The following is an 11,870-nucleotide window of genomic DNA, read 5'->3' as shown; positions in this document are numbered from 1 at the left end:
TTTCGTTGGTACTAGCAACCGTGGGAATGGGGCTCTGGGAATGAAGTGAGGCTCAACAGGACCCTCATTGGTCTCTTTAGAGACTCTATCAGTCTCTTCATTCTCTGGCTCAGCAGGGTGAACTACAACATGTTCACTATCAGGCATGGAAACCTTGTTGTCAACTTTCTTTCCACTCCTAAGGGTTGTAATATCATTCACATGATCATAATATCTTCCTCCTATTTCATGAACTCCTTTAGGATTAGGTTGTGTTTGACTAGGAAACTTTCCATCTTCTCTCTCACTTATAAACTTAGCTATTTGTCCTACTTGAAGTTATAATTCGGCAAGACTTTGGGAATTATCCTTCAATTCTTGCCTAGTTTCTTGTTGAAAGCTCATGTGGTTCTTTGATGGCATTATGAGATTTTCCTCTAAGGCAGAGATCTTTTTCTCGGAAGTGTTCTGAAACTGAGTATGACCTGAAGAGTTCTGAAAACCAAATCCCGGGGGAGGCTGAAAATTACTAGATTGGCCTTGATTCTGACCTTTAGACCAAGAAAAATTAGGATGGTTTCTCCAACCAGGATTGTAGGTCTCTGAGTATGGGTCAATCTTCTGACGGTTCTCAAACCTAGCATTGTTATAGACAGCATGAGCTTGATCTTCACTAACCTGACCTTCCCAAAATGAATTATCGGGATCTATTCCACAACTAGATACTTGAGAGGCTCTATTAGGTTCAACAAGGGACCTATTTTTAGACTGACCCATTTCCAAAGCTTCTAACCTTCTAGACAAAGCAGCAAACTTAGCATCAGACGCAAAACTCGTATCTACCACATTGGTGCTACTTCTATTGACCAAGAGTCTTTTAGGGGGTTCAACACAAGATTCCCACTGTTGGGATTTTTCAGCGATAACTTCTAAGAAGGTAAAAGCATCATCAGCACTTTTACTAGTGAACTCACCAACGCACATAGACTCAACCATGGCTTTGGTCGAATAGTCTAAACCATCATAAATAATTTGTACGAGTTTCATCTTATTAAATCCATGGTGAGGACACTGAGATAGGAGATCATTGAATCTCTCTAAAAATCTATAAAGAGACTCTCCCTCTTGTTGCACACTAGCACTAATTGTCTGCCTAACAGCTGCAGTTTTATGCTTAGGGTAGAATTTCATATAAAAAGCGGCAATAAGTTCCTGCCATGTTTCAATGGATTCAGATGGTAGGTTGTTCATCCAGGTCTTGGCTTTATCTCTCAAGGAAAAGGGAAACATCTTAAGTTTCAAGAGTTCATCAGTAAGGTCTCTTATTCTAATTGTCCCACAAATTTCCTCAAAGTCCCTAATATGGAAATAAGGGTTCTCATCATCTTTTCCTAAGAATATAGGGATCATCTGGAGAATACTAGGTTTTATCTCGAAATTAGCCGTAGTGGTTGGCAATTTAATGCACGAAGCTCGGTTTGTCCTAGTTGGGAACATGTAATCTTTCAAAGTTGCCATCGCTGGCATAACAGAAGTACTAGGGGTACTTTCCTCACGAAGAGACAGATTCTCAAAACTGAAGTTTCCAAAAACAGGGCTTTCAAAAGAACAATCTTCGAGCTCCCTGCTTATATCAGAAGAACTACTAGGTTTTTCGCTAATCAATCGACCTAGACTATCTATTTTCCAAGCCCTATTAACAAAATCGGACATACACTAAAAAATATCAAAAAGAAATAAAAATCCTAACAGGAAGGTTCTAGCAATCACACAGCAGGCTGACTCAACTTTACCACATCAAACCTAGAGATTTCTAGCAAACAACAAGCATGATGGCTCACTTAGATTGTTTCTAGACTAGCTTCTATATCTCGAAAGGGAATTCGTTACAATTTAAGCAAACCCCTCTGGAATCAATCCGAGTCAAAGTAAGTTGAATCGAGGCGAGGGAAGCTTAGTGGAGCTTTGATACCGAAGGCCTCACCGCAGTACAAGGCGGCGCAATCACGCATTCAACTCACAAAAACCGTCATGAACTTCGAAGTATGCTAAAAGAATAACCAATATCCTTCGAAAATTTTTCTTAACAAGCTCGATACCCTATAGGTCTCTTTCTAATCAGATTTTAAAGTTTGGGTTCGCGTTAGGTTTTGTTCTCCTAAAGCGGGCAAGAAGGGAGCGGTGATGAAATCCGAACCCTTATCTTGTTTAGGCCAGGCCTTGCCCTTTACTAGGAAAATAAAGACAGTCCGGTTCGTCCTCAAACAATTAGCACCTTAAGGAGTACAGTAACTCGCTTGCAGGGGATTCGCGAGTGTTTCGATTGGACTTACCTCCCGTACCAGACGGGGGATGAACCGTTGTTTTCGACTCGGGCCACGACTCCTATGTCGTGTGCGAACCCGAGGGGCCGAGGTGATATTGTAATCACCGTCCTTCTCTGCACACAATTTAATATATATATATTTTTTTTAATTTGACCCTTCCGTAGGGTTTTAAAAAAATAAAGTCCAAGTCCAATTTAAAGTTCAAAAAGAAAAAAAAATAAAAAAAAATTACAGTTTTCCTCACACACTCTATAAAAAAAATTAAAAACTAAATCCTAAAATTGTCCTCTTTTCTTCTATTTTCTCCTCTTTTCGCTTTTTGCTTTAAGCTTTTTCCTCTCCAAGTCCTTAGTTTTCACTTCGAACCTGCAAAATAAAGATAAAAAGAAACGTAAAAAGGAACAAACAATTTAAAAAAATAATAATAATAAATAAATAAATAATAATAAACCTAAAAAAAATTCTACCTAAGCACAGGTATGCGTCGGCGGCGCCAAAAATTTGATGTATTTTCAAAAGTTGTTGTGAATAGTGGTATGAACTGGGGTTCTTTTCGAACTTGTGAAGGAGATAAATTTTTTTTATATTTAAATAAATTTTATAAGTGAAGCAAAATAGCAAAGTGATTGGAATATTTTTGGAGAAACTGGGGCTAAGGATTCCACTTTTTCTACCAATTTAAAATGATATCTAATATTATTATGCAAATTTTTCCTTTTAAATAGTTTTAATTATTGCAAAAATGGATTTTATAAAAGAATAAATGTAAGTTAAAAGCATGGAATATCAAAAACTCTAAGTCAAGCATATACCATCAATTAAAATGACAAGTATTTAATAAAAATCTTTGGAAAAACTCTTTGTTCAAGGCAAATAATTAAATATAATAAATTGCATAAATAATTAAAATAGAAATTACCCCTTTTTCATTGGCCGAATAGTTTCCTCCGTTGCCCCAGAGGATGGGTTTAGCTCATCATTGTGTAAACTTTCTCAAAATTGATATTCATTGCTCAAAAGATGTTTACAAGGATGAAATGGAGAAAATTGATAAAATCGGGTGTTTGCAACGTTTATAACTGTTGTAAACATCGTTACAAAGAACGATATCCCTAAAGTGCAGTAGTATTAGAAAACTACGACCCACGGTCGACAGTCGTTGTCACTGTTGATAAACGACTGTCTTGGTCAGTGTGTTCTTCGCGTTCTTCCCTTCCAGCAGCAGCAGAAACTTTCTTCTCTGGAAGTTTTTCTATCGATTCCCTTGAACTCTGTGTTGCTGTATTCTATCCCCTCTCACTTGCCCGCCTTTCTAGTAGATCCAAGGAGCATATTTATACTCAAAAACACGCTGAAATCCATCGCTATAACTCCAAATAATCCTTCATTACTCGGGCAGTGAAGAGAATATTTTCTTACCATTTTTGGAATTTCACATATAAACTTCATTGTAGCACGCTCCAATTCAGCTTATACACGCCTCAGAATTCGTCTAACGCTAGCATAACTTCTCCATGCACAGCAGACACATATTTTTGCTCGTGTTACAGTCCACGTGCTCTGTTTTGGGCTTGTGAATCACACCGAGAATTCCATCCAAAGTTAATCGATTCTGTCACTCATACTTTGTTTCTTAACCTATATCACATCTCTCTACCAAATTTCAGCCATTGAATCGACCCATAACCCCTTCATTTTCTCAATTGAAATTCTTCCATAACTGTTTAAGTATTTCCCGCCAAAATTCAGAATTTGAATTCTTGAAGATGACTTCCCCCTAACCGTCTGTGGAGTGTAACTAGCAGGTGTCCAACTCAGGTGCCCCTTATCCAAAACAGAAAGTCCGAATAACAAATGTCCTCCGGATGCTCCGCATAATTTTTCGAGCCGATTTTTCCAAAATTATTTATTTCCAAAAAAATACCTACAAACACATAAAACACCATAATAAAGACGAAAACGAGTACTATCAATAGAGACATTGAGGAAAATTCAGACAAAAAAATGTGTCTACCAATGTGGTCGCGCCTCCTTTTGCTACTGTCTTTATTTGCCGCAGTTTCTCTTTATTTCTTGTTTTCTACTTTTGGTAGGATTTTTCTCCTACTAGTCTATGGCGGATCAATTTCCTAGCTTGCCTATGTTTAGTTTCGACCAATGGGGTTCAAGATATTGCGCAGGCCGCAAAAGACCTAATTTTTGTAAATTAATAAAATTAGGTAGAAAGATTGAATTTTGTGAGCTGACACAAAATCAATCAACTTTGGTGAATTTTGCGCATTGATACAAAAATCACTAATTTTTTCTCAGAGGGCAGCATAACTTTGCGTGCTTCTGATTGAGTACTTCTGTGCACATCTTAATCCTGACACTTCGGGAAATTCATGCTGAAACTCTCAATTTTGCTTGAATGAGCAAGTAGAACTTTGCTCATGCGACCGATATTTTGGTAATAATATTTTAATTTTTGACGTGAGAAGCCTAGTCAGTCATGTGACCATTTGAGTTTTTAGCTTTTTCATGGTTTGAGCAATATTTGAGAAAATATTGTAAAACTATGGTTTTCGCTCAAATGATGGAGTTCCATGAGATGAAGGAAATAATAATATGAGAAAATAAGGGATTGTAAGGTGTGGGACCTTCCACGGCTAGGGCATGGCCGGCCGGCCGGCTAGGTGGCCGGTCCCATGACACCTTTCCCTGTTTTTGTTTGATGAAAGTATGGAGAAACTAAGAGTTTCGCTCAAACGAGGGAGTTTGCTCAAATGAAGTTGTCTTCATAAGATGAGGGAAATAATAAATTAAAATAAAACAAAATAACAGAAGAGGGGGGCGGCCGACCGGTGGGCCCGGTCCCACGCCTCTTTTTTATTTTATTTAATATTATTTTCCTTCATAAATTCCTCGTTCGTCTATATTTTTGAATGCTCGTTCATGCATTATTGTCAAGTACACTTGCACCATTTTCATGGGGCTTACTCAGTGATGGCCCAGACGCCCGATTGGTGAATATTTATTACTAATTCATGAAATTCAGCTGAGAATAATTCATGAAACGGAGTAATAAAAATTACTTGAGTATTTATTACTAATTCATAAAATTCAGCTGAGAATGATTCATGAAACAGAGTAATAAAATGAGTTGAGTATTTATTACCAATCCATGGAATCCAGCTTGGGATTCAGGGAACGGAGTAATGAGATAAAATGGTCATCTATTACTAATCCATGGAATCCAGCTGAGGATCAGCCATGGAACGAAGTAATGAGATATAATAGATTATCTTCTAGGAATTCAGTTGATGAATGACACGCTAGAATAATCTATTTGCAGAATCGAGATATGAAATAATTGAAGCATCATATTCGTTCTGAGGGGTGTATAGTCAGGGAACAATGAGCAGCGTGACGTCCTGAAGGCGTTAAGCTCTCTAACAAACATTATGTCTAGGATCGCCCAATCATTTTGATTCTATGTAGAGGTGATGATGAAATGTGTGAAGCATCGAACGCTCAGCTGGGAGGCTTTTCGAGAAACATATTCATCATAACTTTGATAGGAATGATCGCTCAGTCAGAGATCGTGAAACGGTTCACAGATCATAAAATATGGATCGTCACATACATTCCTGAAGCCGGGTCAGAAACATGCAGTATCATGATTTTACGATTTTAGCCCTTGCCGAAAATCCACCATCAACATTTAAGTCCCCTGCTTAGTAAGGGACAGTCATGTTCCGCAGTAAGCACTAGATGGTGATTTTCCAGTAGACGAGATAAGTAATTGAACTTAGTCGTACAAAGGCATTTTCAGAATCCCCTATTTGTACCAATGATGTCATGAACGAGCAAATTCCCAGATAAGGACTCTGACAGTATGATACAGTGTCATATCGTGAGTACGAAGAGACGAGGCACTGCTGATTTAGACGGTCATACGTCTAGTTTTGGTCGATTTAGTGTTTACGGGTCGGGCCCAGAAAAGGAAATTCTTATTTTAAGAACAGACGTTCGTTCGATATTTTAAGAAACAAACAATGATCCCTAGCATAAGAGAGATTTTTTTTTTTTTTTAATATGTGAGATTTCACAAAATGGAATATACTCTCATTTCAAAGGTGGATGCTCGTACGAGAAAAAAGTTTTTTTTTTTATTGAATAGACGTGCGTCTGTTAGTAATAAAATTTTTGTCTATGAACTTTCATAAAAAAATTTATTTTCAATATATGAGATTTCACAAATTTTTGAAAATATACTCTTATTTCAAAGACGTATGCTCACGCGAGGGAGCAAATATATGTATACATATTTTTTCAAATTTAGGTGAGTTTCACGTTAGAATATATTTTTGTAAAATCAATGTTTTGATTTTGAATAACTGTTGAAAGTAGAAAATTATACATGGTGAAATAATGTTTGTATGTGAGTTTGCACGATTGTAGAGTGGACGTCTGTCCAATTTTTGAAAAATCAGTGGATGTTAATACAGTAAAATTTACATGGGTTGTTCACGGTATTATGAAAATCAATTTATGATTTTTGAATAATGGACTTTGCCCGTCTTTGCAGATTTGAAGAAATGGGAAACTTCTTAAAACTTTTGTTCTAAGTTCACTACTGTTAGTGAAATTGTAAACAAGTAAGAGTTGGAGTGTTACCATTTTTGTTGCATGTTTGTTATTGGTATATCTATGACTCCATGTTTTTCGTCTCAGATAATGGTGACTTCTAGTTACAACCACCTTTCTGGCTCTTCCGGGAAACGCTCTAGAAATATCAAGTCAAATATGAAGACTCCTGCAGATGTTCATGCCAAGGTGAATCAACCTTTCAGAGATGCTGGAAAGATGATACATGGTATGTCTATTAATCATCTGAGAGTGGTTCATGCTAAGATAGATCTTTCTTGGTCTTAGCATATGCAGAGGGAAAGCAGAGACGCGATGAAATTTCACAGAAGAAAAGAGTTGAAGATGAAAAGCTCATATCTCATCAGCAGAAGCACCGGCGACTTGAAAGTGAGACTATCGGCTGAAAATTAAGTTCGGCCTTGCGTTGATGGTGTAGATCCTAATTCAGATGTGGATGAATGAAGAATTTCTTCATAATTCGTCATCAGAAAATTCGGAAGTTAAGTCTTCATTGAAAATGTTGTAGAATCTTCATGCGATGTCCGTTTTTGATGATCTACCCCAACTTTTTGATGCCCAGGAAATTTCCTAGATTTAGTGAAGAAGTTTTTTGAGTTTTGAGCACGTTTAGTGGTCTAAATCAACGAAACAGTAAACTTCCAGGAAGTCTTCAGAAACTTCAGCTGTCATGCAGTTTGATGTTTCAGCCACATTCTTTTGCTCGTTCATCCAATTATTATGAATTTTGGATATGTGGTAGAGGACATTCATGCGAAGAGAATGGTATATGAACCATATCTAGATTCTTCACCAATTGTTCCCAGATCACTTCTTTGTGTAGCACAATGTAAAATCATCTCAGACAAGCTTGTTGTAAAACGCCCATGTTGTGTCTTTAGACCATTTGGTTGTGTCTTGAACGCTTGATGAAGGATTTAAATTCCATTGATTAATTTTCAATTTGAACCCCATGGTTGATACAAGAGCCTGGTACTTGCAGTACCATTTTTTGTTTCTGTCAATCGTAGAAACATCACTTATGAAACCCTGGTCACGGGACCATAACTGAGGTTGCTCTCAAGAGGGGATGATGTAATGACCATGGTTGCATATTCCAGTGGTAGCATTCCTTTTATGATGAATGATTAGCATAGGAGATTCCTTCGCCACGGGTCTTGGACTGTGAAATTGATCGTCATGATTAGTGGACCGCCAGTCCCAGTATTTTGTTAAATCCCTCCCTTTCTTTTCCCTTCTTCTGGCAAGACCTAGATAGAGGACCCAGGTAGAAAAATTGATGTAAAGACCTAGGTGGTCGAAGTTGGAGGTACCTTGATGAAGGACTTAGTGGAAAGAACCGGTGGACACTGATCGACCGTGGAGGTTATGAATCCCGTCTAAGAATTGTTGCTTGCATGTTGTATGCTCTGGAAGCTGTAAGAACCTCATACAACGTCGGAATTAGGTGCTTGAGCCCAACTTTTAGAGCTAAGAGACTGAGTTATCAATATGAGAAAATAGTCACTCAATTTGGATATGTGTAGGTCACCCAAATAAGCATGCACATTTTTAATTTGTAATCCCGTACAAAATTTTCAGATTTCATATACCTGACAGTAAAGGCCATATCTTTCATCTAGTATGTCCGACTGATGCATCCTGTTGTCATGTTGTATAAGAGACATAGAAGAACGTCTTTTGTTGAGGAAGCATTGTCCCATTCCTCACCCATTGGTAAGTTTTGGTAAACCCATGGCATGAAGTGTGTTGTATCTCATTTGTATAGGTGATGAGAACATCTTGTAAAAGACTTTGGATTGTGCCCTCCAGTCGTGCAAACTTTGGGAAGACTTTCATGTGAATATGTTATCATGTCTACACATCTTGATATGAATCATTAGTTCTTGGAGAAGTCTGCTTCATATGTAACACTTCAGAGAATGGTTAGTTGATGAAGCCCTGTCATGAGGATGTTGCTCCTGAGACCGTTGTTGATGTTGAGACCACGGACGGAGCTCCTACAAATATCCTTGTTGATGCCGATACTATGGTCGGAGTTTCTCTAGAGACCGAAAAGGCTAGGACCATGATTATCGACATAGCCTTTGCTCCTCCATCCAGTGAACCCTTTACATTCACGAATTAGTTGGTGGATTGAGCATCCATAAGATGAAGGTGTACTGGGAGTTCAACCTGAATTCTCCTGAACAATATGACTTTACTGTGAACTATCTTCATCAGTAAGTCGACGTTGTTGCGGTAGATAGCGGCAGTAGTCTTCATTCTAGATGTGATTGGTGAAGAGAGGAAGTTCCTCAGTCGTGCAGGGGCTTGTGATATAGAGAGGTCCCGTTGATGAAGTTTCATGGAATCACATCAGGTTGCAATAACTTGTTATGTGGATAACATTTATTGAAATAGATTTGAATCGATTTCTCCAATAAGATCAAGTCCCTAGTGTATGTTGAAGGAGTTTGTGCCATCCATGGATGAATGATGTTGCATATGCTTTAGAAGTCTTATCATGGGATAATGAAGACTTATAGATTGTAGTTCAGTTACACTTTGATTGTGCTGGTGTTGAATAAGTGTGTCATCGTCGAGATATTTGTGTTGAAGCTAGAGGCATCATTGTCGAAGGTGTACTCTTTTATTGGGAGTACAATTTGAAGTCTTCCGAAGAATATATCACTCAGAGATGAGAGGTTTTTGACTTTCAGTTGTCCTTGGAAAAGTAGATGATTGACAGTTGTAGGGATTTTTTTTTGTTTGATATATTCAATTGCTTAATCCAAGGAGGAATTGAAAATAATGGATAAGTTTAGAAAAAAAATCCTAAATTCTTCAAACCTTAGCTGCTTGAGCGTTGAAGCCTCACACTCCTTAAGCGTCGACTTTCTTAGGCTTGACCGTCTTAATCTCGAGTATCTTTTTTTGATTCAGCATTCCTTTTGTTGCAGTAGTGGGATCCAACACTTGTGCAGACTTTCTAATTTTTTGGCCCACATGGACACTCCTGCAAGGCTATGGAGAATCGCCCAAAGTGTTCTTTGCCAAGCTTGGACATCATCTCAGTAATGAATGTCTCAGTGAGATGCTCGATTCAGAGAGGTGTCAGATTCAACCACTTGGTAAAATATTAATGTGGTGAAGCTACCCATTCATAACGTCTGAGTGTGAAACCTCTTGATGAATGTCTATGCATCTTTGCAGGTTCTTGTTTCAACCTCGCCGAAATTCGAAATTCTTTCAAGTGCTCTGATGATGGAACGTTCGCCAAATGTTCTGGATCAGAACTTTCTTCGTTGGAGAGATGTGCAACCAAAGACGCTTTGTCAGTATCCATATTTTCAACGTGGATCCACGCTCATTCAAGGATCGTGTCATATCTTGGATCTTCCTGATTATGTGAAACTTGGTTTCTGTCTAGGTTGAACCTAGAGTGATATAGCCATAAGCATTTCTGACATTCCTTCGTGGTCTCTGATTGAGATGGGAGCATGAGTAGCTTCTTTTCCAAGTTATGCCTGTGGATCTGATGGTTTTCAGGGGAATGTTGTTTATGGCGGTGTCAGCATCGATCAACATTCTTCCAAATTTGTTTCTTCTGAGATTGACTGTGGTAAGCAGTCCCCACTCTCTTCGTCTATGGATGGAGGCTCGGGAAGTATTTCCGGAATGGAATTTCCAACACGATGTGATTCAGTGTTGTAAACATGTCTCACCTTTGTGTCTTCAACAGATAGAGTAATTCACATATATGTTCGACCAAGGATTGAACTGCCTTTTTGACAGGTTGTTCAGAGAGAGTGAAGGTCTTGATTGGGAGAGGGTTCTGTGTACTCCTTCAGCCCCTAGTTGAAGCTATTATGGCTCAACCTTCTCTTTGAATATGCGCTTCAAAATATTGCAGTCACTTGTTGGATGATTGATGAACCTATGAAGGCGACGGTACCTGGGATTCTCAATTTATTCTTCAGTTGGATCTCTCCTGATGAACGACAATTTGATTGCACCATCTCGAACCTAGACTTCCAGTAACTCGATCACTCATGAGAAGAAGGAAGTTTAAGTCTGTCCGATGATTTCCCCGTTCGTTGATGCCGGGTCGAGGTTTGTGCATTTCAGTATTGGTTATCTTTTCTTTACGCCTTCGAAGGAGCTTGGGATGTTGGAGAAGCGTTTTGATGATGTGTCTCGGCTTTCCTTTCATTCCTTTCAGCAACAACGTTTGTTGAAGGTTGGAGATCGTACTGATTGTTGACCAGGCATCGTCTGCTACGAGGTTCCTCGACCTTAGTAGACTTTGCTCTTTCTAGTAAAGCGGGTGCGGTAGTTGCTAATCGTTTGGCTGCTTCATGAAGTTCTGAGAAAGTATGGAATCAAATATTTTCTAGTAAAGCTCTGTAGACCATGATCATTCCATTGATGCACAAGTCTGCGAGTTGTTGTTCAGTGACATTCAGATCATGACAAAGCTTGGCCTCTTAACCTTTTCCCGTAATCATTGGGATGTTCACTGTTTCTCTGAAACATTCTTCCCAGGTCTGAGTGGGTGACTTGTTCTAAAACGAAAAAGTACTTTCTGCAGAAAATATTAATCAATTCTTCCCAACTAGTGATGCTTCTTGGTGCGATGTTATTGTACCATGTGTATGCTCTTCCGGTCAAAGATTTTGAAAACTCCTTCAAGCGGACAATATGGTTGTATTCATGCTCGCCCAATGATTCTAAGAGCCGAGAGACATGTTCTCGAGTATTGCATGTTCCATCATAAAATGTGAACGTTGGAGAAGTATAACCTTTCAGAAGAGGAACTCTCTGTATAGTAGAAGGATATGGAGGTTGGTGACGATGAACATATGATGTCTTGTCTTTTCCACGATCTTCTAAAAAGCGCTCAAAATCTTCTCGAGTGATAAAACTTGTTGA

This window comes from Papaver somniferum, unplaced genomic scaffold (assembly GCF_003573695.1).
Source record: "Papaver somniferum cultivar HN1 unplaced genomic scaffold, ASM357369v1 unplaced-scaffold_133, whole genome shotgun sequence".
NCBI classification, from domain to species: Eukaryota; Viridiplantae; Streptophyta; class Magnoliopsida; order Ranunculales; family Papaveraceae; genus Papaver; species Papaver somniferum.
Note: the sequence above shows the minus strand (reverse complement) of the source record.